The following is a 26,736-nucleotide window of genomic DNA, read 5'->3' as shown; positions in this document are numbered from 1 at the left end:
CAAGTTTAAAGATTCATTAAAATCATTGAAGTTGGGCTTGCAATTTCATGTGACAGTTCCTTTAATATTCTTGTATTGAGATTATCTGGGGCCCCTTATTGGGTCCCATTAAGTTGTTTGGATTTGGCTTCCACCTTGGATGTGGTAATTTTTACTTACATATCCTTGTTCCCATTAGCCACCTTATCACTGCCCCCAAAGTCCTCATTACCCTTATTAAAAACTGAGGCAAAGTATTTTTTTAGGTGTTGGTCCAGACCTAAATTACCTTTAATCTCCACCCCATCCTCAGTGTTTAATGGTCCCACTCCTTGTTTTCTTTTTATTATATGGCTAACGAACCTTTTACTATTAGTTTTAATTTACCTTCAAGGTCCAACTCTGCTTCACTCTTGGCAGTTCTCACTTTATCCCTATACTTTCTGACCTCCAAGAAGTAGCTTTCCTTGCTGATCCATCCCTTCTTCCATTCCTTGTAGTCCATCTGCTTAACCTGTTTGAGATGTTTGGGCTGCAATCCTTCCCTACAGTTTTTCCCCTTGCTTAGGATGCAGTCTTCAGATAGTTTCTGCAACTTTGACTTAAAATAATTCCAAACCTCTTCATTCTTCAGTTCAGTCCACTTTCCTAACTAACTCCTCTATTTTTTTAAAGTTTGCCCTTTTCAAATTAAGGACCCTAGTTGCAGACCTGTTTTTGTTTATCCTTCCAATTAGTTTAAGCTGAATTAGCTCATGATCACTCGAACCAAGATGTCGTCTATAGCTAGTTCTTCTATGAGGTTTTCGCTGCTTACCAACACTAAATCTAAAATGGCATCATCTCTTGTTGGTTCATGACTATTTGGTGAAGAAATCTGTTGGCTAGCATAGCCAGGAATATCTAAACCCTAGTATTATTAGTAGCACTTGTCCTTAATCTATATCTGGAAAATTAAAGTCTTCCACAACCACACAATTCCCGGTATTAATTAGTTCATTAAAAATATTAAAGAGGTCTCTATCAATATCTAAATCAGATCCTGGGGGTCTGTAGCAGACCCCCAAGCAATATCTCAGTGGAGCCTTTGTTACCTTTCTTCTCCAAAGTGATTGTGACCCAAACAGATTCTGTTTTATTAATTCCATCACTTCTAATTTCTTTACAGTTTACGTCATTAACATACAATGCTACTCCAGCACCTTTACCTTTATTTGTGTCTTTCCAGAATAGCATGTACCCTTCCATATCTGTATTCCAGTCATTGCTACTATTCTATTAGTCTTCCTACACCAGTATTCCATTTTCTAACCCAGGCTCCTTGCATTGGTATACAGACATCTTAGTTGTTTCTGCTCGACTTCACCCAGACTCCTTACCCAATTATGTACAGTCATTTTACTGCCAGTATCACCTACCTGACTGTTACAATCAGTAGTACTGGCACTCTTTTTCTTCTTGTTGTCCATTCTCCTACCCTCTGTTGTTCCTTGCTCCATTGCTGTATCCTCTTTTACTTGATTTTTTCCCCACTCAGTATAAGAATCAGATGTGGAGATTATTTGAGCATATCCCAATAGTCTCCCCTGAATTCCTAGATTAAAACTCTTTTAATCAGTTGTGCCAACCTCCATCCCAGAAGTTTATTTCTCTCCCTACTCAGGTGGAGTCCATCCTATGAGAACAGTTCTTTGGTTTGTTCTTTCTGGCTGCAAGTTGTCTTGTCTTCTGTTCTTAGGGTCCTGAGCAAGCTGAAACAAGATGTAGGGCTAATAACCTCAGCATTGACCAGGCTGTTCTGGTATTAGGATTTGATGAACCTTTCAACACAGTTCCCTATCAACACAGCCCCTATAGGAGGCTGTGCTCAGTATATCAGCTTTGCCTGATATAGCCTCAAAACAGTGGTCAGATCATGCACCTGGATGCAACTTCTTTACATCTGACAGCCTGTATGTTGGCTGGATGACATCTACCAAGATAAACTTTTTTAGGCTGAGATTCAGAACATTCTGCTCCAAAGCAGGAAACCCTCAACTGGACTGACTTACAAAGATAAATGGAAAAGTTGTTTTATTTGAGCATCTCAGCACCAGCCTTCTCCTAACCCTGAAACAATCTGGAGTAATATCTGCACATCTCTCTGCTTTCCAGGACCACCCTGTATCTTTCCCATCCTACAGTGGCAAGATTCCTGAATAGGTTCCTGCATGTGTCTCCTCCAGTATGGGAGCCCTCTCCCTCTTGGAACCTCAGTACAGTAGTAATAAGATTGATGGGTTCCACACTTTAGCCCTTAACAGCCTGTTTCCTATACCACCTACCAATTAAGTCTTCCATTTTATTATCCATTTCATCAGCTCAAGGGTGGGGGAGATATAAGCTCTCTGGGTAGGTCCTCCTTATTTAGTGTTGCATAAGAACAAAATCACTCTTAGGCATCACCCCAAGTTTCAGCCTAAAGATGGTTCAGGCCAATACATTCACCTCTTAGGTTTTCTTTCCTAAGCTTCACTCAAATCCGGGGAAGCTAAACTTTACACATTTGCTGTGGTAAGAACAGTGTCTTTTCACAATGATAGGACAAAATCATTCAGAAATATGCCCAAACTATTTGTGGTCTTGGCTGATAGAGTTAAGACTTAACACATATCCTCACAGACATTATCCAAACAGGTCTCCAGCTGTATAAAAACATGTTACAAGTTAGCTAGATTAGATCTACCTAGTTACATTATAGTTCATTCTACTAGAGCTCTGGCAGCCTTTGCTGTTTGCTTGAAAAATGTCCCTATTTCTGAAATCGGAAAGGGCAGCTACATGGAGCTTTGTCCACACCTTTACAAGACACTGTTCCTTGCTAAAGGCTTCTAGATTGGATGCCTGCTTCAATAGGACAGTCTTTCAGACCTTTTTAAATTAAACTCCAAGTACCCACCTCCAAGCAAACAGACAACTGCTTTTTAGTCACCAGGATCAGAATCCATGTGGCCAACCACTTGAAGAGAGAACCATTAGTTATGCTACATTAATTGTGATTTTTTTGAGATGTGCTGTTCACACAGATTCCACAGCCAGCCCTGGTTTCCAGCTACTGTGGAGTTCTGATCTGCTTGGATTCTGTTTTGGCAAAGGAAAGGAGGGATGGTTGGGCCTGCTCTGCCCTTTATACATTTGACTAGGGGGTGCACCATGACTTCTACATCTCAGGCATGGCCACAATGGACACTTCTGGCCAAAAGAGTCCAATTTCACATGGATAGGCTGCATGTACACCAAAAGTAGAATTCATGTGGACAACACATCTCGAAGAGTCAGTTACTGTAGAGAAGTAACCGCTCTTTGTCTTCTGTTTGTTTTTCTCATCCTTTTGCTTCTTCCTGTACATCTTATTTCTCTCTTTACAGCTCCCTTATATTTCTTCTCTTTTCTCCCTTTGTGTGCCAGATGGAGAATCTCTTGTTAGCTTGTGAGCGGGATCACTGCACCTGAAATCAATGCAGAAATTCCTCTCACTGATTGACAAGTCGGCAATGAATCTGAATTAATCTTAAAAAAGGTAGTTAAGCAAGAAGAGTTAAAACAAAATTAAAATCAACTTCAATCTAAAAACAACTATACAGATTTCTGAAGCCATCCTATTTAAATAAATTGGTTCTGAAAGGTATGGATTTATTACAAACATGCCCTTTCCCCAGTGGTGCATATCCAAAGTGAATTAGCACAAACTTTTTTATAGCAACCAATGTTTTCCAATAGCATTTTATATTTTAATTGGTTTGTCAATTTGTCTTATTGTATTTCTCATTCAATGTCATCATTCAATTGATTTCTATTCCAATTTACTTTAATAAAGGTTTTCATACAATTTCCTTTCCTAAATTCAGCTACCACATACATCCAACAGGGAGGCAGTCAACTTCATGAATATTTTGTCCATTCAGAACTTCAGCACATCTGCAGCAGTTACTTTTAGAATGAATTCTGCATGCCCTGTCCGTCGACACAAAGAGACATTACATAATATAGTGGCATGGTCTGGTGTGAAGATATTAGTGCCATGGGTTTGGAGTATCTACATTACTCATGGCTACCACATTATCGTGTATTCTGTGTATATTACAGTAAAACTATTTTGCTTTCAAATAGAAACCTGGCTTTGCAGGTGATAGAAACATAAAACAGTAACTTAGGCTGCATCTACACTACATATCACTGGCAGCAGCATGATTGTAGCATATATATAGCTACACACCACAGTGCAAAGCAAGCTGTGTCCTCACTGTGGTGCGTAGCTGCATGTGTCAGTGAAAGATGGGCAGTGGGGAAAGGATTCAAGAGCTCCCCACTGCCAGAGCCTTTCCCCACTGCCAGCATCTTTGCTTGATCTGGGGAAAGGAGGCAGCATCAAGGAGCTGGTGGAGCCTGTACCTGCTGCCTCCCTGCTGCTGGAGTCTTTCCCTGGATTGAGGAGTGACTCCAGAAACAGGGAGTGGTAGCCAGAATCTTCTTATGGGATAAGGGAGCCGGCCGATGCCGCACACAGTGTTGGTATATAATACTCTAAATACTCTTTATTGCTTACAAGATGTTTAGAAACAGTCCCAGGCAGGTCACCATGACCCAATATGTTCCTCTTCTCCAGTTCTTGTTTACAACTGCAGCAGATACATTGCAACAGGTACATTGTCATGGCAATGCCCCCAATGTTATTTCCTTATCTGGTATTTCTCCATCTTTCTCATAAACATAACAAAGTTGTTTTGCACAAACAGCTCTTGACCGCTTAAAACCTCAAATTCTCACTTTGGTTGTCAACACGCAACTCACGTCAAGCATACTTCATCCACATTAGGCCTCAAATAGCCTATAATATATTACATGGATATATATATATATATATATATATATATATATATATATATATATTACACAAGATAGAAAGAAGTGATTTGTTTATTTAGAAAATGAGGTTTGGGGTTGCATCTCCCACTTAAATTTCCACTGACATGAGTTTGCACTACAGGATCAAGGCCAGAAGGGTTCCAAAATAAAATATAAAATCATTGCACCCCCTGAGACCCATGCACCACCACCTTAAGCACCATTACCCACCTGTGGCAGTGTTTGTGTTAATACATTCTGAGTCTCCAGCTACAACAGGAGCTGCCAGAGTGCCATCTACACTGCTATTTATACCCGTGCTGTAGGGTCTGAGTGTATATGTACACTAATACAGCTGGAAAGAAGCATGCAGTGTATACGTACCTTCAGTTACCTTGCACTATAAGTCTTGGAGGGAGACACTAAAAAAATCTAAAAATAATCCATTGTAGTTTGTCTATACCTAAGAAATTCATATAATTAAAGCTAACTATTTCAGTATCTTCCAGGGCTAGAAGTTTGTGCTGTTTGGCATCATCCCTTTTTAACTGTTAAAACAAAAAGCAATCAAACCCATCCCCCCAAATAACATTTTAAAAAAGCAGTAATAAAAAGGAAAATAAGGTCATTATAGTCCTAGGACCCAATTCTGCGAGCAGCGGCACCGGAGGCAGCAAACAGGGCGGCTAACAGGGGAGTTTGAGTGGGAGTTTGCAGGGGGAGGGCAAGGGAGAGGCAGGAGGGCGCGGTGTATTGTGTGCTCCGTGTCCCCAGGTGCTGTGGGCAGAGACTGCAGCGGCCATGAACCAAGCAGCAGCAGACAGAATGCAGATGGCTGCATGTGGAAGCTGTGGTATGTATATAGTCCTAGCTGGGGACCTGGAACACAGGTATGTTTGTATGAAGTGTCGCCTTATAGTGTTACTGGAGGAAAAGATTAAGGGGCTGGAGATGCAGGTAGATACCCTGGTGGAGTTCAGACGGGGGTTTGAGCAGCTGATGGAGGACAGGCAAGGAGGGGCTGAAGGGGAATGCTCTGTGGTGCAGGCGGAGGCAGGGGTAGAGGACAGTGAGAGGGGAATGGAAGGGGGAGAACAGAGGAAGTGGCAGCATGTTACCGTGAGAAGCAGGCCAAGGAAAAGGAGGGCCAGTGAGGGGGGAATAGAACTCAGGAACAGGTTTGGGTGTTTGGATAACGAGGTGGAGGGGCAGCAGGTGGTGACTGAGGGTGAGAGGGTGAGGAAGAAGAGAAGAGCAGCTAGTCCTATAGAGAGAGGGGAGGTGTTGATGGAGACAGCACAAAACCTGGGCCCCAGGAGGACAGAGGAAGGCACAAGGGGGAGCATAAGAGATGATAGGAACAGACTCAGGTCAGGACTAGAGGGATCGGAGACTAGATTACTAGATCGCACTGTTGCCAGGCGACGGCAGGTATATGTAATTGGAGACTCTTTACTGAGGAGATTGGACAGGCCTGTGACCAGGGCGGACCCGGAGAACAGAAGGGTGTGCTGTCTACCAGGCACAAAGATATGCGATGTGGACCTGCGGTTGAAAAGGATCCTAAAAGGAGCAGGTAAGAACCCCTTGATAATCCTTCATGTAGGAACAAATGACACGGCTAGGTTCTCGTTAGAGAGAATCAAGGGAGATTATGCCAGGCTGGGGAAGACGCTCAAGGAGATAGAGGCTCAGATTATCTTTAGTGGGATTCTGCCTGTTCCTAGGGAAGGGCATCAAAGAGCTGATAGGATTGTGAGAATAAATTATTGGCTAAGGGAGTGGTGCTATAAGGAGGGCTTTGGGATGTATGGCCACTGGGAGGCTTTCGGGGACAGACAGCTGTTCTCGCGGGATGGACTTCACCTGAGTAGGGAAGGAAATAGACTTCTGGGAGGGAGGCTGGCTCATCTTATCAAAAGAGCTTTAAACTAGGAAGTTTGGGGAGACGGTTGGGGGATGTACAGTTAATCTCCACGCCAGATTCCAACATTGCAAAGGTGAGTGAGATAAGAGGAGGTATATCCGGGGAGATGAGATTGGACATAAGAAGGATATGGGGGACGAACACAAAGAGGCCTGTAACATATAGCGTTACTAATGGGAGACATGCTAAACAACATACATTAGGGTGTTTATACACCAATGCGAGAAGCCTAGGTAATAAAATGGAGGAATTGGAGCTCTTGGTCCGAGAATTGAAACCAGATATCGTAGGAATAACTGAAACGTGGTGGAATGGCAGTCACGACTGGAATACAGGTATGGAGGGGTATGCGCTGTTTAGGAAAGACCGGAACAAAGGTAAAGGTTGGGGGGTGGCACTGTATGTCAATAGTGAGTTAAGCTGTAAAGAAATAATAGTTGATGGAATATAACACGGAGTCCGTCTGGGCAATTCTCACACTGGGTAAAAGGACTACTAGAGCCTCTCCAGGGATAGTGCTTGGGGTGTGCTATAGACCGCCGGGATCAACTCAGGATATGGATAAAGAACTATTTAATGTGTTTAGAGAAGTAAATACTAATAGGAACTGTGTAATTATGGGGGACTTTAACTTCCCAGATATAGATTGGGGAACAAACGCTAGTAGCAATAATAGGGCTCAGATGTTCCTAGATGTGCTTGCTGATCAATTCCTTCATCAAGTGGTAGCTGAACCGACGAGGGGGGGAAGCCATTTTAGATTTGATTTTGGTGAGTAGTGAGGACCTCATTGAGGAAGTGATAGTAGGGGACAACTTGGGCTCCAGTGATCATGAGCTAATCCGGTTTAAACTAAATGGAAGGAGTAACAGAATTAAATCAAAGACTAGGGTTTATAATTTTAAAAAGGCTAATTTTAACAAATTAAGGGGACTGGTAAGGGAAGTGGATTGGGCAAACGTATTAATGAATCTTAAGGCAGATAATGCCTGGGATTACTTTAAGTTAAAGATGCATGAGCTGTCAGAGACCTGTATCCCAAAAAAGGGAAAAAGATTAGTAAGCAAGAGATTTAGATCAAGCTGGATGAGCGACCGACTCAAAGGGGCGATTAGGAAGAAACAGAAAGCGTACAAAGAGTGGAAGAGGGGAGGGATCAGTAAGGAAACTTACCTTAGTGAGGTCAGAGAATGTAGAGATAGAGTGAGAAAGGCCAAAAGCCGTGTAGAGTTGGACCTAGTGAGGGGAATTAAAAGCAATAGTAAGAGGTTTTACAGTCATATAAATAGGAAGAAAGCAAAGAAAGAAGAAGTGGGACTGCTGAAGACTATAGCCGGAGAGGAGATTAAAGATAATCTAGGCATGGCGTAATATCTCAACGAATATTTTGCATCGGTGTTTAATGAGGCCCATGAAGGTATTAGGGATACTAGCACCGTGACAGAGGGGCATACAGGATGGGGGATTACCGTATCCGAGGTAGAAACAAAACTTGAACACCTTAATGGGACTAAGTCGGGAGGACCGGACGATCTTCATCTGAGAATATTGAAGGAATTGGCGCGGGAAATATCAGGCCCATTAGCGACAATATTTAATGAATCTGTAAACTCGGGGGTGGTTCCGTTAGACTGGAGAATAGCTAATGTGGTTCCTATTTTCAAGAAGGGGAAAAAAAGTGATCCGGGTAACTACAGGCCTGTTAGTTTAACATCTGTAGTGTGCAAGGTGCTGGAGAAAATTCTGAAAGAGAAATTAGTTGAGGACCTTGAGGTTAATGGCAATTGCGATAAATTACAACATGGTTTTACGAAGGGCAGATCGTGCCAAACGAATCTGATCTCCTTCTTCGAGAAAGTAACAGACTTATTAGATAAGGGAAATGCGGTGGACCTAATATACCTGGATTTCAGTAAAGCATTTGATACTGTACCCCATGAGGAATTATTGGTTAAACTGGAAAAGATGGGGATCGATATGAAAATCCAGAGGTGGATAAGGAATTGGTTAATGGGGAGAATGCAGCGGGTCGTATTGAAGGGTGAACTGTCAGGTTGGAGGGAGGTTACCAGTGGAGTTCCTCAAGGTTCGGTTTTGGGACCCATTTTATTCAATCTATTTATAACTGACCTCGGAACCGATTGCAGGAGTGGACTGATAAAGTTTGCGGATGATACAAAGGTGGGAGGCGTTGCCAATTCGGAGGAGGATAGGGATATTCTGCAGGGAGACTTGAATGAGCTTGTGAATTGGAGTATCAGAAATAGGATGAAATTTAATAGTGAAAAGTGTAAGGTGATGCATTTAGGGATGACTAACAACAATTTTAGTTACAAGCTGGGGACGCATTGGTTAGAAGTAACGGAGGAGGAGAAGGACCTAGGGGTCCTTGTAGACCGCAGGATGACTATGAGTCGACAATGTGACGTGGCGGTGAAAAAAGCCAATGCGGTCTTGGGATGCATTAGGCGAGGTATATCTAGTAGGGGTAAGGAGGTGCTGCTTCCGTTGTATAAGGCGCTGGTGAGACCTCATTTGGAGTACTGTGTGCAGTTCTGGTCTCCCATGTTTAAAAAAGATGAACTCAAACTGGAACGGGTGCAGAGAAGGGCCACTAGGATGATCAGAGGAATGGAAAACCTGTTGTATGAAAGGAGACTAGAGGAGCTCGGGTTGTTTAGTCTGACAAAACGAAGGCTGAGGGGGGGATATGATTGCTCTCTTTAAATATATCAGAGGGATAAATATAAGGGAGGGAGAAGAATTATTCCAGCTTAGTACTAATGTGGACACGAGAACGAATGGATATAAATTGGCCGTGGGGAAGTTCAGGCTTGAAATTAGACAAAGGTTTCTGACTGTCAGAGGGGTGAAATATTGGAACGGCCTTCCGAGGGAAACGGTGGGGGCGAGGGACCTGTCTGGTTTTAAGATTAAGTTAGATAAGTTTATGGAGGGAATGGTTTAATGGTAAAACATATTAGCCAAGGAATACCAAGCAATGGCAGGTAAATAGTATAATGGCTAACAGGGGTCAGGCTGGAGACTCTTGCCTACATGCTCGGGGTCTTACTGATCGCCATATTTGGGGTCGGGAAGGAATTTTCCTCCAGGGTAGATTGGCAGAGGCCCTGGAGGTTTTTCGCCTTCCTCCGCAGCATGGGGCAGGGATCGCTAGCAGGAGGGTTCTCTGCCAATTGAAGTCACTAAAACACAGGATTTGGGGACTTCAACAGCAGAGTCAAGGGAAGGGGTAGGGACGGTTTTGTGGCCTGCAGCATGCAGGGGGTCAGACCAGATGATCATAATGGTCCCTTCTGATCTTAAAGTCTATGAGTCTATGAGTAATTCTGTAAAAACTTATACATGGGTTGAACTCGAACACAAGTGGTCTTCTTGATTGCAATGCCTCAGAAGAAGTTCCGAGAGTCAGGGCACTCAAAAGATGAAAAAAGGAGCCATTAGACTGTAAGCACACAAACATACAAACAAACCAAAATCCACAGGTAACCTAAACATCTAAATGTTCCACCTCATGTGCATGGGACTGCCTGGAATTGCCACCTCCAGGCACGTCACATGCTAGTGTTTATTTTGACTCGCCTGCTGACTTATGTCAGCTACATGTATAGTAGAATGGATGTGGAGTATTGACTTGGGGACTCACTTCTTCTAGGGCTGAATGATGCTCAAACTCCTGCATGGATATACAAGAGAGAAGGAAGTGATTTGTTTATTTAGAAAATGAGGTTTGGGGTTGCATCTCCCACTTAAATTCCCACTGGCATGAGTTTGCACTACAGGATCAAGGCCAGAAGGGTTCCAAAATAAAATATAAAATCATTGCACCCCCTGAGACCCATGCACCACCACCTTAAGCACCATTACCCACCTGTGGCAGTGTTTGTGTTAATACATTCTGAGTCTCCAGCTACAAGGGAACCTCCACGAGCAGGAGGAGGGTAATGCAGGAAGACAGACACATGGCTCAGTGGGGTGGATAGACCTAATTGTTGGAACAAAACCATTTGATGGTGATTAGAAGCTAAGGCCTTGTGTACATACAGGTTTTGTACCAATTTAACTTCTGTTTGGGGGAGTGATTTTATACAGGTAGTTGGGTGGTACAACCCCTCAGTTTGGACACAGGTATACTGAAATAAAGGTCCTTATGTCAGTACAGCTTATTCCCCTAAATATAAGGGAATAAGTCACACAGCTATAAGACACCTTGATACCATACACCTCTGTCCACACTAGGGGGTTGTACCACTTTAATTATAGCTGTTTCTAAACAGTTACATTTGGTACAAGAACTGTGCATACAGCAGTTCTCGAGGATGTGCCTACACTGCAGGTAAAAGCGAGCCTCCCACCCTAGACCGACTCAGGATAGCAGGGCTCAAGCTAGTGCACTAATAATAGCAGAGTGAACATTGCAGCTCTGGGCTAGACACCCCAGCTCAGACCTTGGGGATTGGGGGGGACTAGAGAGCCTGAGTTGTCCCCCGAGCCACAATTTCCACGCTACTATTTTTAGTTCACTAGCTCAAGCTCTGCTAGCACAAATTTGTTTACCCACATGGGGAGGCTTGCTCCCAACTGCAGTGTAGTCATACCCTAAAATAGCAGAATAGCCTAATATTGTAGGGTCTGATCCAAACCCCAGTGAAGTCAATGTAAAGATTCCCATTGATTTCAATAGGCTTTAGACCAGGTCAACTTTGAACTCTGACCTAGGAAAATCATAGCATGTGAGCCAAAATTTTGAGCTACCTGAGTAACTCAGCCCAATGGAGAGTCCTGTGGCACCTTTAAGACTAACAGATCTGTTATTCATCTGTTAGTCTTAAAGGTGCCACAGGACTCTGTTGCTTTTTACAGATCCAGACCAACACGGCTACCCCTCTGGTACTCAGCCCAATGCTTATTGTTAAGAGAGGACAGTACTGGGAAATTGTTAAAGTCCTGGGAAGCTGCCAGATACAGTATGCTTCATTTGACCTAGCCAGCATGTGCTTTTCTTGGAATAACCACAAGGGTTTCTTTCTTTCTTTCTCCTGAACATGTAGCTGATTTTATTGAGAACACAGGTCTGAAGTTGGACACTAACAAAGATAGAGATTTTATTCCTCAAGGGAATAATTAATTATGCCCTTTTTTAAATGTGAGAAATTAAATCCTTCATGAGACTCTTCTGTGTGATGCTTTAAAAAAGTCTTCTCTTTCCCTTTAATCTCTCACACGTTTTTAGTCTGCATATCACTGAATGTATATAGTTACGTCTGTGTGGGTGCAGTAATTAAATAGCTCATAGACAATTCCTTGCAACAAATGGAAGATGTCTTTATGTTCTCTGTGTCCTTGTAGAAAAACCTTTCACTTGGATTGTTCTCCCCAAGATTGGTGTATGAAAGTGATCCTTCACACACACACATATCTCCAGTCTCTGTAGTAGCATTTCTCTTCCTTTCTGAACCCTGTGAAGGCACTGCAGCAGCTGTGCAAAGAGCAGCATGGGAGAGAATGGACACATGCAAAGGGAGAAATGGGTGGACAGGGATGGTCGTACATATTGTCCCTGCTTTGGGGACACACACACACACACACACACACACACACATTGCCTCCACTCAGGTCACTTATTCCTCATAATCTGGTGTGGTACAAAGTATGTCAATAATAATAACTGAGAACTGTGTAGGTGTTTAATGCTATAAAAGTTGCAAACTACACAATCCCTCCTGTAGAAAGTTTACAAACTAAGCAAGATGGACAAATAGAGAGAGATTTTTAAAAGACCGCAGCTCTCATGTACATACCAAATAGAATAGCCAGATTACTGCAGCAAATGTCTAATTGGGAGCTGCTGGGTATTGAGCACTTTCAAAAATCCACTCCTTATTTACGAGCAGAAATGGGAGCTGAGCTGTCTTGAAATTCAAGTGCTAGATGTGGGTGTTGAACATTTGACAATCTGTCCCTCCACCAATCTCTTAAATAGAACCGCTGGCCCGTATTAGAAATGCGGTATGACACAGTGTGATGTCCAGAGAAGAGGATAACTAGGATTGTTTTGGGGCTATTTTTGTTTGTTTGTTTCCCAATAGTTAATTACAGCTCATGTTTGGAGCTACTTTTGTTTATGAATCCTCATAATTTTGCGGATGATATGTGCAGAATTTGTAAGTTTTGTGGCTAAGAAAAAGAGAGAAATGTGCATGTTTTATCAGTTCTTATTAAATAGTCCATTGCCTACATTTTGTATGCATAGTACTGGAATTATGTTTTTCATGGTTAGATGTACTTTTGTTACAACGAGTTTATATAAATTATATACTATATATAGAAATACTTGATCCTCTGCCTCCTTCCCATCTGTGGTCTGCCTTTTTATTTACCTTTCTCACAAACGGCAAGCATGTTCCCACTAAAGGCTGCAATGTGTTTAGCCCTGTGCAGATGCACAAAGTGGGTGGAATGGTTGAGAGGTTCCCAGGAACTTACATCTCCTTGTGGATTTAAATGGGGCCAGCCAAACAGGGCTGGATTAACTCTCCTGTGGGCCCAGGGCTATTAGATTTCATGGGGCCTCTGTATATAAACCTTTTTCCTAATTTAAAACAAAATGATCACAATTATGGCATCAAGGCTATTAACGCTATACTAAACTTGCCTTTTAATTAACATAAAGTCATTCTGTGGTTACATTTCAGTCTTAAAGCATGTAGAATATAGTTAAGTTAATTCAAACTAGCCACCTTCTTACCTTAGAGCAGCTGTTATATTAATTTCCTTCTGGGAGGGAGTTTGGGTGCAGGAGGGGATTCTGACCTGGGGCAGGAGGTTAGGATAAAGGAAGGGGTGTAAGGTGCAGGCTCTGGCCAGGAGGTGCTTACCATAGGTGGCTCCCGGTTGGTGGCGCAGCAGGCTGCTGGCACGTCTCTGCGCGACCCTGGGGGGAAGGGGACAGCGTATCTCCATGCATTGCCCACGCCTGCAAGCACCATTCCTGCAGCTCCCATTATTGGCCAATGGAAGCTGCGGGGATGGTGCTGGGGGCGGGGGCAGTGTGTGGAGTCACCTCCCTCCCCTTCAAGGGGTCACAAAGATGTGCCAGTAGCCGGCCGCTTCCAGGAGTGCCATGGGGCCACGGCATGCAGGCAGCCTGCCTGAGCCCTGCTGCGCCGGGCCCCCCTTAGCCCGGGCTGCAGCCCCTAAAACTCCTGCATTAATCAAGCCCTGCCAGCCATAATCTCAGTCCTTGCTCCCCCATGGCCACTCCATTGAAGTCAATGGAAGGACTTTTGGCCAATTTGACTACAGCTGATTGTGTTGGATACCAAATGGAGCGGGGAAAGGAAGATAAAGGCAGAGCCTAGGTTCTAGTACTGCGCTCCACAAGCTGACAGTTGTGTGTGCGTGTTTGTGTGTGTGTGGGTGAGTGAGAGAGAGAATAGGAATGATGCAGGCTTCACCCTGTAAAGGGTACAGCAGACACCACCACTCTTGGTACTGCTGTGTAGGATCCCCACTTCCTCACTGTTACTGCTCACCATCTACCCCAAAGACAGTAGCTTAAAGCCACCACCTACCTCTACATGTAAAAGGACACTTTTCCTCTTTAAAATGGAAGAAGCCTGAGCTGAACTTGAGAGGGACAGTGCAGACATAACTCAGCTACAGGAAACACTTCAGACAGAATTAGAACATGAAAAGCTAGTTAGATCCTGGATAGGTCAAATCTTTGTTTTTTCAGTTAGATCAAATAGTCCAGAGGTGGCTACACTGGCTCATAAAAAGGACTCACTTGGTTTTAAAGACCTCAATTAAGGAGAAATCAAGCAGAGTGGTAACAATTCCTGGAAGTGTAGCACGTTCTGCAATTTCTATTAACATTTATGTGCCTGGTAGGAAGAAAGATGAATTCCTTTTTCTAAAAGGGGTGTTTGCTGCAGTACGAGAATTAATCATTGAAAATATAATAATTGAGGCGATCTTATTTGTGTTGTGGAAGGCAGTTTAGGTAGATTGAGCTATAGATCAAAAACTCCTTTCTGCTCCTAAATTTATTTTAAAGGCTATATCTGACCTTGGATTTGTTGAAATATGGTGCACTCTAACCAGGAGTGAGGGGCTATACTTTTTACTTGGCACCACATGATGAGCTATATTTAACTTTGTTATTTCCTGTCATTTTTATGGAATAGATTATTTAGTAGAGGTCACTCAAAAACATATGAGTGCTGGAGAGGCTTTAGAGTCCGGGGTCACTTTAATGTCATCCAGTGGGTTCTGCCAGTTATCAAAATTTCTGTGGCCAAGTACTGTTTCATTGCTCTCCTATTATGAAAAAAAAAAGTGGACACATGTCCCTCGGTTTGTCCCTTCTAGGAATCTGTGAATCACACTATTGAACTGAAATGGAACTGCTTGTTTAGGGAAAGCCCCTGGTGGGCCGGGCCGGTTTGTTTACCTGCCGCGTCCGCAGGTCCGGCTGATCGCGGCTCCCACTGGCCGCGGTTCGCTGCTCCAGTCTAAGGGGAGCTGCTGGAAGTGGCGCAGGCTGAGGGACATACTGCGGCTGGACCTGCGGACGCGGCAGGTAAATAAACCTGCCTGGCCCACCAGGGGCTTTCCCTAAACAAGCGGTGTCCCAACTTTGGGAAACACTGTAGTAGATGAATTGTTGATGAGTGGAAGGTACTATGTCTAGTTGATAGAACGGGCGACTGTAAGTCAGGACTGCTGGCCTATATTCCCATCTTTGCTACTAATTTGCTGTATGATCTTTAGCAAGTCTCTTAACTTAAACTCAAACCTCCAAAATGGCATTAAGACAAATTTTCCTATGTCACAGGAATGTTGTTAGGATTAACTAATATTCATGTATGTATTTGTTTATTATTTTCTACTGTGTTTTGAGATCTTAGGGTAAAATGCATGAGAAAGGAGGAAAGTATCAAAAGTCTAGAGTCTGAAACAGATTGCTGAAGTTCTACTAATAAAAGTGTTGAGCCTACCGTCTGTGATCCTGGAATTACTTTGGATAGGGCAGTATAATAACTATACTGTTTGCAAAAGTGTGACAAAAATGAAAAAAATAAAAAATATTTGCAATTCATCCCTACCACTCCCATTTTCTCACTACCTCTAATATACCACATTTATCTTGTTTGTTGTTGAGTATATTGGAAAATGCTCCATCTTCCGATACAATTTAATTATATGTAATATTGGGAACCTAGCTCTGAGACCTTTTATTTTGGAATATTTGTTTTTTCTATAAGGTCCCTCTACTGTTTGCAAACTGTTTTCACTATGGATTACCACAGTGCATAAAAGATAGCATTCCCTATTCATTTTTCACTACGTAGTCCTACAGAGCGTACAGTCTATTTCTCCCCTATTTTGTCTGTCCATTTGTGAGTCACACTTCATTTGTGTTTGTGAGGCATAATGCCAACATCATAACTTTGAAGAGTTGCATGACAAAAATAGTACCAATATTTTACAATTTGGCATATAATTTATCTGAATTTGAACATTAATTTTCATTGGCTATCAAGTGTGACTCTCATAAAATGTTTAATATCTTTAATCTGGTTAAAATGTGGGTGGTTAAAATGGTCTGTACAGTAACCTGATGTCAACAGAAATACGACATTTAGTTCCATGGATTTTAACAGACAGCAATCAGTGTACTAATACATTAAATGATGCTTAAAATAACAATAAAAACAATAATAAAAAAGATTAACAATGAGTAATAAGCTAAGACCAAATGGGGGGCAGGGATAGCTCAGCAGTTTGAACATTGGCCTACTAAACCCAGGGTTATGAGTTCAATCCTAGAGGGGGCCCACTTATGGATCTGGAGCAAAATCAATACTTGGTCCTGCTCATGAAAGTCCTTTCCAGTTCTAAATTTAAACCACAAAAGTAAAGCTTTCTTTGCACTTTTGACAGATTAATAAGATATTTTCTACATATCATTCTTAATAAATCATTGAAAGTGCCAGAATGTTTCAAAGTGAATGTGACAGTGACAGATTTTGGCTAAGCATTTTGGTAAAACATGAGCTTATAAAGGATTTTGGCTGAAAGTCAAACATAAGCTTCTCTGAGTTATTGTAGCTCAGGTATGTGGTTGTAAAAGGTAAGAGGCTTGGAAGAAATTGTAAAAACAAACTAAACATCTCAAGAATCTGTGGAAGATTAAATAATTTTCAGAAGCTCTTTTCCCTGCTGGAAACCAAATCTCAGTAGTATGATGAACTATCCATGTATTCTGCAGAACCTCTGCTTGATATTTGGCACAATATGTTCCTAGTGCAAGAGGACAAATAAATGCATAAAATGAGACATTTAACCCGGCCTTGAAGATGAGATAATTTGCTATACAGGTCTGTCTCATCTTACGCCGGGGTTTCGTTCCGCGGTCAACACTTAAAGCGAAAACTGCGTATAGTCAAAATTACATTGAGTTCAATGGCGGGCGGAATCACCCGCACTACAGGTACAAATTGGTTTTTTTTGTTTTTGACGAGTGCGTAAAGCTGAAATCGCGCATGTTAAATGCGCGTAAGATGCGACAGGCCTGTACTGTGAAACAGCTCTTCAGGAAACAAGGTGCCAGATCCTCAGCTGGTGTCAATAGACATGCCTCAAATGAAGTCAACTGTTATGTTAAATTATACCAACTGAGGTGCTGGCCTAGGATATTTACATAGTGTACGTATACTAATGATTTATGCATATTTGGGTCTAATGTATTCATCAGTAAATGGAATGTAAATCTGTACAGCAAATCAATGTTTTAAACAAGTTTACGTAACATGCAATGCAAATGTCCAATTTATTGGTAATATAAATGTTCATGTAAGCTTGATACTAGTACTAATTTATATAACTTTACTTACTGAAGTCCTGATTCTGCCACCCTTAATCATGTCCCATTCAGTGCTAGTGCAGCTGGCACAAATGGGCCTTGAGAGAGTTGTAGTTTCTATTAGTGAGTAATTGTAATGTAGAGGTTTCCTGAACACATTCATGAGTAGGACTTTGGAATATCCAAAGAAGTGACTGAGACTAGAGATTTTATCCTCATTTTATACTAAGTCAATGAGACACTGTGACAGGACCGTGAGAGCATGGGACCATATCTTTAAAGGTTTTTAGGCACCTAAAGATGTAGATAGACATGTAGGTGCTCTTGAAAATCCCACTAGGTGGCCGTCTGAATCTTTAGGCACCTAAATACCTTTACAATCTGATCTATAGTCACTGCTCTGTGAATATTCATACATAATCAATAAACTCATAGCTACCTCTCTGAGTCTTTGATTTATGGAATTCCTCCTTAATGTGGACTGAAATATAAAATACAAAGGCCTTTTAGCTGATTTGAAAAAAATTACACATCTAATATATCTGAATTACATCATACTCTTCAATAAGACTACTATTTATACAAATATTTAGTGCTCTTAAAGTAGCACTATTTAATCAGACTCAAAGCTCCAGGCATAGATTGCCTTTTCAGATGCGAATTGTCTACAGTACATAGACATAGCCATCGGATTTGGGCATACAAGGGCAGCTTGCATGTAAAACACAGTTTTTATTCATGCAAAATCACAGATACCTAAAAAGACATACACTTATAGACTTAGATATGAAGAACTGAAGGTGCAATTTTAGAGGCAAGATTTAGATTTGGGCCTAAATAGATTTGCCTTGAAAACTGTCAAATAGAGCTGGATGAATTCTCCCAACAATGTGCTCATCAATGTTTGTGAATATTCCGAACAATTCTTTCATTCAGTTACCTTCATGTCCCTTTGTTACTCACTATTCGTAAATATTTGTATGAACAATTTTTGTTTCTTTGTTTGTTTGTTTGTTTCCATGAATGTTTGGAGAATAGTTGTTGTCTCTGGATGAATTAATCCTTGTGCAAAAGACCAGCACAAGGGAAATGCACTATTAAATCCTATTTTGATGGCTGACGTTCTGTAAAGACCTTGGGTTGGCCCTCCACTTTGTTGTGAATTTCATCCAGTATAAATACTTTTGTTTTAATGCAAACAATGACATCTATGGATAAGCAAGTTTGTGTTCATTATTCATCATTTGCTATGTATCACTGTTCTGTTTGAATTGTTCAACTAAGGATCAGAAGCAATACCGTGTGACTTCCCACAAACCCATCACATACTACAAATAATAAAGGCAAAAATACTTTAACAAATACTAGGTGCCTGCTGCTGAATCCTGATCTCCCTCTGAATCTAATTACAAATTAGCAAACAGGTTGAAATGAGGAATCTGGTCAACAGATTTACTCTTATCTGCCTTTAAAATTGAAAGGAGAACATGTTTGAATTACTCATATCTTGCAATGTGACCAAAAAGGAAAGTAAGGAGCTGGAGTTGCTGCCAAAATACCACTGGGCATTAGCATGGCATTGAAAAGCACAGTGAAGTCTCTAAACAAAATCAAGACAGTGGGACATCCTATTTTTCATTCTTCAGCACATTAAAAAATAATGATCTTATTAGAAAACCCTGGCATTTCATAGAAGTTGATCTTTCTTTGACGCATGCTGCTTTTGCTTTACATTTCCACCAAAAAGGGCAAACATTTAAGAGACTCTTTTATTTAACTTTCATAAGAAACCTCTAATAAATAAATGCATTTTCACTGTATTTCAAATGTCAGTGCAGCTACACTTAGTGCAAATGCCTTTCTCTTCTCCACTCTCAGGAAGTATATATTAGCAACCCAAGAATTTGAATAATTGCAAAACAGCTATTTAGTAACAGGAATGGTTACTAACTCCATTATAACGACGCCTATAGCCAACATCTCCATTATATATATGGAAAGTTTCATTAGTAATTGAAATGTGGTATAGAAGGGCTCATTCTGGATTCAACTTGGCATAAGGATAATCCTCTTTTACAAAAAAAACAGGTTTAAAATTCACTTCTCCCTGTGTAACTGGGCTTTGTATGAAGACTTCCTCAGAGCTTGGGGGATAGATTTTTTTTTAATTTAGATTTCCACAAACATGAAAAACGGCACTTGTCCATATGCAATAGCAAGCTACCCACTCTGCCCATGGGTAGGGTAGCTTCATCACAGTCCTTATGCTTAAATGGGTACAAGTAAGTTTCTTTGCAGTAGCCACTCCCTCAGGCTGCCCCGCATATGATATGCAGAGACCTCCTGCATGGCAGCTCTGCACATACCTTTTCCCCACCCCCATGTGAGGCTTCTACAGGGGTTCAGCCATGCAGAGACCCTTGTATGTTTCCTGCTTATTGGGGTTAATTTCACTCCCACTTATGTCTATGAAAATTATGCACATATCTATAGCTAGAATCTATGGTCCAACCTGTCACAGAATCCTCTTCAAAGAGTGATTGCACTATAAAAGTGATGGGCAAGATACCCGAAAATTTTTCTTTCTTTCTTTCACCGAAGAAGACAAATGAACCAGTCCTTTGACTACGGGGGCAAAGGGGAGGTGTCCTGACCTGAGAATTGAGTCAGCAGCATTCCTGGGAACATGAGGTATGGATTTTACCCTGAACCAAGGCTAGCCTATTAAGTGTTAGCTACCAGAAAGAGTTCTATCTTTATTTCTCTTGTACTCACTTAAAATCTCTTCGTAGTTAAATACACTTACTTTATTTTTTAATCTAATCTAATCCAGGCTTGTGTTTAAATTGAATTGTTTAGGTAACTCTAGTTAAAGTAGCAGGCTGTTGGATAGTGATTCTTTACAGGGGCAATGGACCTATAATATCTGAACTACCCAGGATGGGGCTGGACAGTGCAGAATAGGTTTTGGGGAAAATCTGGCACTCATAGTATATTGAGGTCACCCTGAAAACAGTAACCAAGACTGCTGGAAGTTGATGGACGAGGCCTTCTGCTATACACAGACAGTCAATGTGTGATCTGCATGCTGTCTGGGCTGTTTGTGAGCAGCCCAGGTTGGGAGCTACGACAGCAAAGCATTGTGAGGCACCCAAGGTTGCAGTGCAGGTGGTGACACAACCCCTCACTGATCAGGATTGCACCCCAGAATGTGATACCATTACTCCCCCAATTTCACCATGATGTTGTATGTCAGGAATCAGCCTGTCCAGACAGCAACAGGAAGACAGAAGCTCTCATATTGTATCAAGTACTATTAGAGCTGAGACAATCACAGATTTTTTAAATGTTTTTCAGCAAATTGAACAGTAGAAAAAATCATTGTGGGATGAATGAAACATTTTGTTCAACCCACAATGGAATCTTTCATTTTGAGATTGAGCACTTTTTTTAATTTTTAAAAATAAAATTAAAGGAAATTTCAAATTTGAAGCATTTCATTTTGAAAATTGTCAAAACAAAATGTTTTGATTTTTTCACAATATTTCTTTTTTTCAGATATTTTTCTAACCAAAACAATTCAGCAAAAGTGACACATTCAGGAAATGTTTCAGTGTTGCTGAATCTGTGCTATTAGCAAAAAAGAAAGTTTTTGTCAGCAAATTTCGCCCAGTTCTAGCTGCTACATTAAGGCAGGGTTAGGTAGTCTGGCTGACCTTCCCTAGCAGCTGTCGCTCATTGTTTTCTTGTTCTTGCTTTCCTTAGTCATTTCCTGATCTTGTAGAATAGGTATCACCTAAAGTTGGTAGATGGAGAAGTGCCCACCAGGCATCCCCAAATTCTACAATAAGCCCAAGTAGGCAGCCTAAGACCATTGTCTGAAGCCATCAGCCTTATGTGAGGAGAATGGATCTTGTGGAATGGATACATGCAGGGGGCATGATTCACCACTGTGGACACAAGGGGTTGCAATTTGTCCCCCTGCATGTGCGTGGACAGTTATGCCTAGGCTGAATTCCATCCCTAGAGGGCAGGCAGGTGGCTTCTGGTAGATGATGCCAAGTAATACATTGAATCACTGGACACTTTTGAAGGCTACGAACCTTCCTCCGACCCATTCCATGTTGAGGTACACAGAGTTAAGAATTATTTTTGAATTATTCACCCATTTTGCAGATGAGAAACCTGAGACAGACAAATTAGGTGACAGGTTCTGACACTGATTTGCTGATCTGTTGTGTGACCTTGAGCAGTTAGACCTACATTTTCAAAAGTGTCCATTTAATTTTGAATCTTAAATGGGAGCTCTAGCTGCTCAGCACCTTTGAAAATTAGACATTAGGTGTTTCAGTTTGGATCCCTAAGAACTGATGCACTCAGAATGAACAAGCACTTGAAAATGTGTGTCTTGTGTGCATTTTCGTGTATTTGAATCTTTCGTGATTTAATTTTAAATTTTTTCCCAAAGCAAGTACTTCCCATTATGACTATATACCTCCATCTCTCATCCTATCAAATGTCCAAATGTGGAGAAAGATTATAAAGATTGTGGCAAAATAACTGTTTTTAGATGTCTGTCCCCCCCTCACTTTGGTTTCAGACTTGGTATCAAAGGATTGGGTATCCTTTTGAGGGTAGGGCTGAGTTTAGCTCATTGCTGTTCCAAGTTCTGGCCCTTTAAGGAAAGCCATTCTGGGATTTATAGTCCTCCAGAGGGTCACATGACTACAGCCTATATGTAAGGTTGCTGGAAAAAATAGTTGCTTGGGGCACACACAGGGGAGTCTTTCTGTGGTGGTTTATGGAAGAGGAATCAACAAAGGGGCTGCAGCCAGAAGCTAGAAAAAGGCCAGGGGAGGCCTGGCCAGGGAGCCAGAGATGGGATGTCAGAAAATGGCCTGAGACAGAGCTAGTCAGGTGGTCTGGGAGCAAAGGAATTGGCCCAGGGAAAAGTGAAAGTTTTGTTTTAATGAAGTAGATAAGGGTGATGATGAGTCAGAGTCCCTAGGCCAGACCCTTGTTTAGTGGTGCGGGTTGCCAGCTAGTGGCAGTAGAAAAACCTTTGCAACAAAGGAATTGGAAACAAAACTGGGGCCCAGAGAAGGAAAAATGTCATAACACCTTGGATATGATGGACTGGTCTTCGCAGCTCTGTGACCCGACAAGGAGGATGGATGGAAAGGCTGTGGATTTTATTTCAGATGGACTTTGGTTTGGGCTCTTATTTGCCCTTGAAGGAAAGATTGTGTATTGGTTTCGCTAGATTGTGTATTGTGTAGTCAAGTATCCTGATAGAAAGGGAAACTGCGGCATGGCTGCAACCTGACTTCAGTAGGAGGTAAGATGATCATATCACATCTGGGTATAGTCTGGAAATGGTACCTATTGGGTTAGTTAACATTCTCCTGCTGGCTATGGATGAAGATCAGATATCCATGCCAATATTTCTGGATATATAGCTGCCTGCAGTATTGCTACCTCCGTGCTAGTGGTGTTGATGTAACTGCAGATCCTAGCAGGCATTGCTTGCAAGTGGGTATATTCTTTTTTTTCTGGAATGGTGGCATTGGGGAGTTGCTCTACTGCTCCAAGGGTGCTCCTAAGTGGATTCCTCAGCCTCTAGTCACACTTCTTGCCCAATCTGTGTATGGGCTAATAGCAGGAAGTACAGTTTTCAGTGTGTTCAGCATACTGATAGTACCCACCTCCATATTTATTTCTGTCTGTTTAGATCCAACTGGTGCAGTCCAGTGACTTACCCAGTCTCTCAGGGAGACTGGGGTATAGATATGCATAAACTGCCTGAGAATGAGCCTCAATAAGACTGAAATATAGTTTATATTAACACGATGGAAACAATAGGAGGCAATGGTTTTATATATACATATAGACTTGACTATGAGCACCCTCTGGCTAGTAACACTGTCATTCATTTCTGAGGCTTACATCCTGATGGGGTTGGTGAATCCTAGACAGCATCTGGCTCATTCAATGGTGGAGGGCGGCTATGGTGCAGCCATTAAAACTATGCTGATGTTGGAAAAATATCCTGTAGGCTTGAGTTTCATATCTCTTGTTAAACATTGGGCTTCTAAACACTGTACATGCATAGGATAAGCACAACGTATGTCTAAATAAATAGAAAACAGGAAAATCATATAGATCTTTGTGGTTTGACATTGTAGCCTACAATAGCTACAATGCAGATTCTTTTCAATCTTCATTATGGCGCAAAAGACCTATCTAGGGTAACATGAAAAATCTTTTGCCCTTTAAGATGCATACTGATTAATATAATAGCTCTATTTCTTCAAAAGATAAGAAACATGCTGCTACAGTGCATTTTAATGATGTAAAAGATGAGGTGCTCACCCTGGAATTGATTATTATAGATTGGATTTAGACATCATGGAGAGAAGGTGATTTGAAAGTTGGTTTAATGAAATGAACCTAGAGTTTCATGTCCCCAAATTTTTTCAAATATACAATTTGATTCTCCCTTTTCCTCATTAGAATTTTACCTACAACATGTTGTTACACAGTAAAAAGGGACTATTTAAAAAAAAAGAAATTGAAAAAAAAACTATTTACACTTCTGTGTTTGTGTCTCATTGAGTCTGTATAAAATGTTTTCACTTTTATAAATAAAAATGTGTTTATAGCTGCCAGAATTGTAGTGTGGCCCAGAAACTAGAACACCTGACTGGGGCTCAGGAGCTCTGGGTTCTATTAGCGGGTGACCTTGGGCAACTTGCTGCCTTTCTCTGTGCCTCAGTTTCCCTATATGTAAAATGGGACTAATGATGCTAACCACTTTGAAATCTGCTGTTGAAACGTGCTATATAGGAGCTAGGTATTATTTATTAGTATTAAATACAGGGTACTGAAATTAAAGATGCATGAGCTGAGAAGAACTCATCAGTTATAAAGATTTGGCCTGAAGAATTATGCTTTCAATTAAACTTGTACTATTCTGTTGAAGGCTATCTGTGGAATTACCAGCACCTCTAAATGTTGCACTTTGATGCTCAATTGGATGTCCCGTATCCAGGTAACTGTTCTGAACTGCAGAATCAGAAACCATTCTTTTGAATGTCCTTAACAGATCACTTACCTTTACTGTACAAAAAATGAGAGATCAAAACAGAAATCTAAATAGTTTAGAAGCCCTCACAGTTCAAACCTCTCTCCCTAGTAGATCATATTATTTCATCTGGAAACATCAGCCGGAGCCCCGCAATCCCGTGGCACCGCTCCCCCTGCCGGAGCCCCGCAATCCCGTGGCACCGCTACCCCGCCCGGAGCCCAGCAACAGTATATAGGTGAGGAGAATATCTTTTTAAATTAGATGGGTCTGGCAGTGACCTCTATCTTTAGGTTGCCTAACAATTTCTATTACAAAAGATTCTTGTGAACTTTTATTTGAGTAACTCTCATACCTCCATTATTAATAGCAGTTGTTTGATGTTTTGCAGGAGACAGGGCCTCAGGCTAGAGACATGCCTTTTCTTTGCCTCATGAATTCAGTTCAGCTTTTGCTGAAATAGAAATTGTCAAAAATTACCACTTCCGTTCTCACTGATGTTCCTCAGGAAAAAATGTCAGCTTGCCAAAATACCTAAACACACAGAAAAATTAAAACAGGGCTTCAGCTGCCCCCAAAGCAGTAAGAGACACCGCACAGGTAAAGTTGGAAGCTGTCAGATCACTGGGAGTGGGTGGGTCTCTTCCTGCTCCCAGGGACAGCATCTGGCTCTGTTGGTCCATTTCCTTCTTCCTAGCCACATCCCTAGGCTCATTACATGCCCCCAACAGCCCTTCCTCCTTCCTATGCATTCCAAATGAGGCAATAGCTCACCCAACTTCAGGAAAGGGGATGGGAGAAAGAGCTTTGATGGGCTTTTCCTTGGACTCAGCACCTGGAGCAAGAGTTCCATCCTCACCTCTGGAAAAAGAGCTTTCTCTTACTGCTAGTTAATGTAGTTATGGCTACCACTTGAGATGATGTGCTCTGTCCTGCAATGCTGAAAGTTCAAGAATCAAATTGTGCTGCTGATGCACCATGGGGTTGTTACAGTTGCACATAAATGTTGAGTTTACCTTTCGCTTTACATACAGAAAATTACATTAAAATACATTAAAAGAATTCAAAGGTTTCAAAGTCAAGCTGTCAAAAGTTAGGAAATGGCAGAATTAAAGTTGCCCATGCAACCTTAATTCAGCCATCTTGTAGATATGCATTATGGTACAGTCTTTAATTATATGATTACATTTTTTTTTATCCAAAAGACCTCTGCCTCAATCAGTGACAGCACAGAAGCACGAGGAGCAGAACTAAGGTTGTATGGGCAATTGCACATCTGCCACGTCTCACTTTGAAGTTTTGACATTGCAACCCAAATGTTCTGTTAAAATAGCTTTTGTAGGCAGTATATTAAATGCATTTCAAACCTTGGCAGTTTTAGCAGTAATTGGTAATGGTAGCCTCGGAGGTCCAATTTGCAATTTTAAAAAATTGTACTCTTTTTTGCCCAGGAAAAATGAGGTGCAGCTGCAAACATGTGTATTTCACTTCTGACTAACTAGTTTACATTCATAGGTGGCTAGAAATGCAAGAACCTAGAGTGGGTTGCAAGAGCAAAAATGTGTGTGAAAATTGCACATGACAACCTAAGGCTGCCACTTTGAAAATGTGGACCTAGTCATTAATAAAACCTGTTAAACTGATATTTCAGATGTTGTAAATATACTCCAAGGCGAGTTTGAGAATAAAAGCAAACAATAATTGAGGACTAGTAGTGGTTGTATGGGAGTTGGCATAGCAACACAAGAGATCAAGGCTACATGATACATGTTTGATTTCTCTGTCTGGTGAGTTTTTTGATAGCCAGTATGTTCCATCCTTGCCAAGCTATATTACTATTGAAGAGACATACGGATTGTGTACCCTGTAGAAAGAGAGTCTGGCAGCTTTCAGCATGAATCTTAGAAGTGAGTCAACCTTGTCAGACAGAGATTGCTTATGTAAAGGAGAGGTAGGCATTCTCATGGATGG

Source organism: Trachemys scripta, chromosome 2 (genome assembly GCF_013100865.1).
Source record: "Trachemys scripta elegans isolate TJP31775 chromosome 2, CAS_Tse_1.0, whole genome shotgun sequence".
Classification (NCBI taxonomy): Eukaryota; Metazoa; Chordata; order Testudines; family Emydidae; genus Trachemys; species Trachemys scripta.
This window is presented reverse-complemented; position numbering follows the sequence as displayed.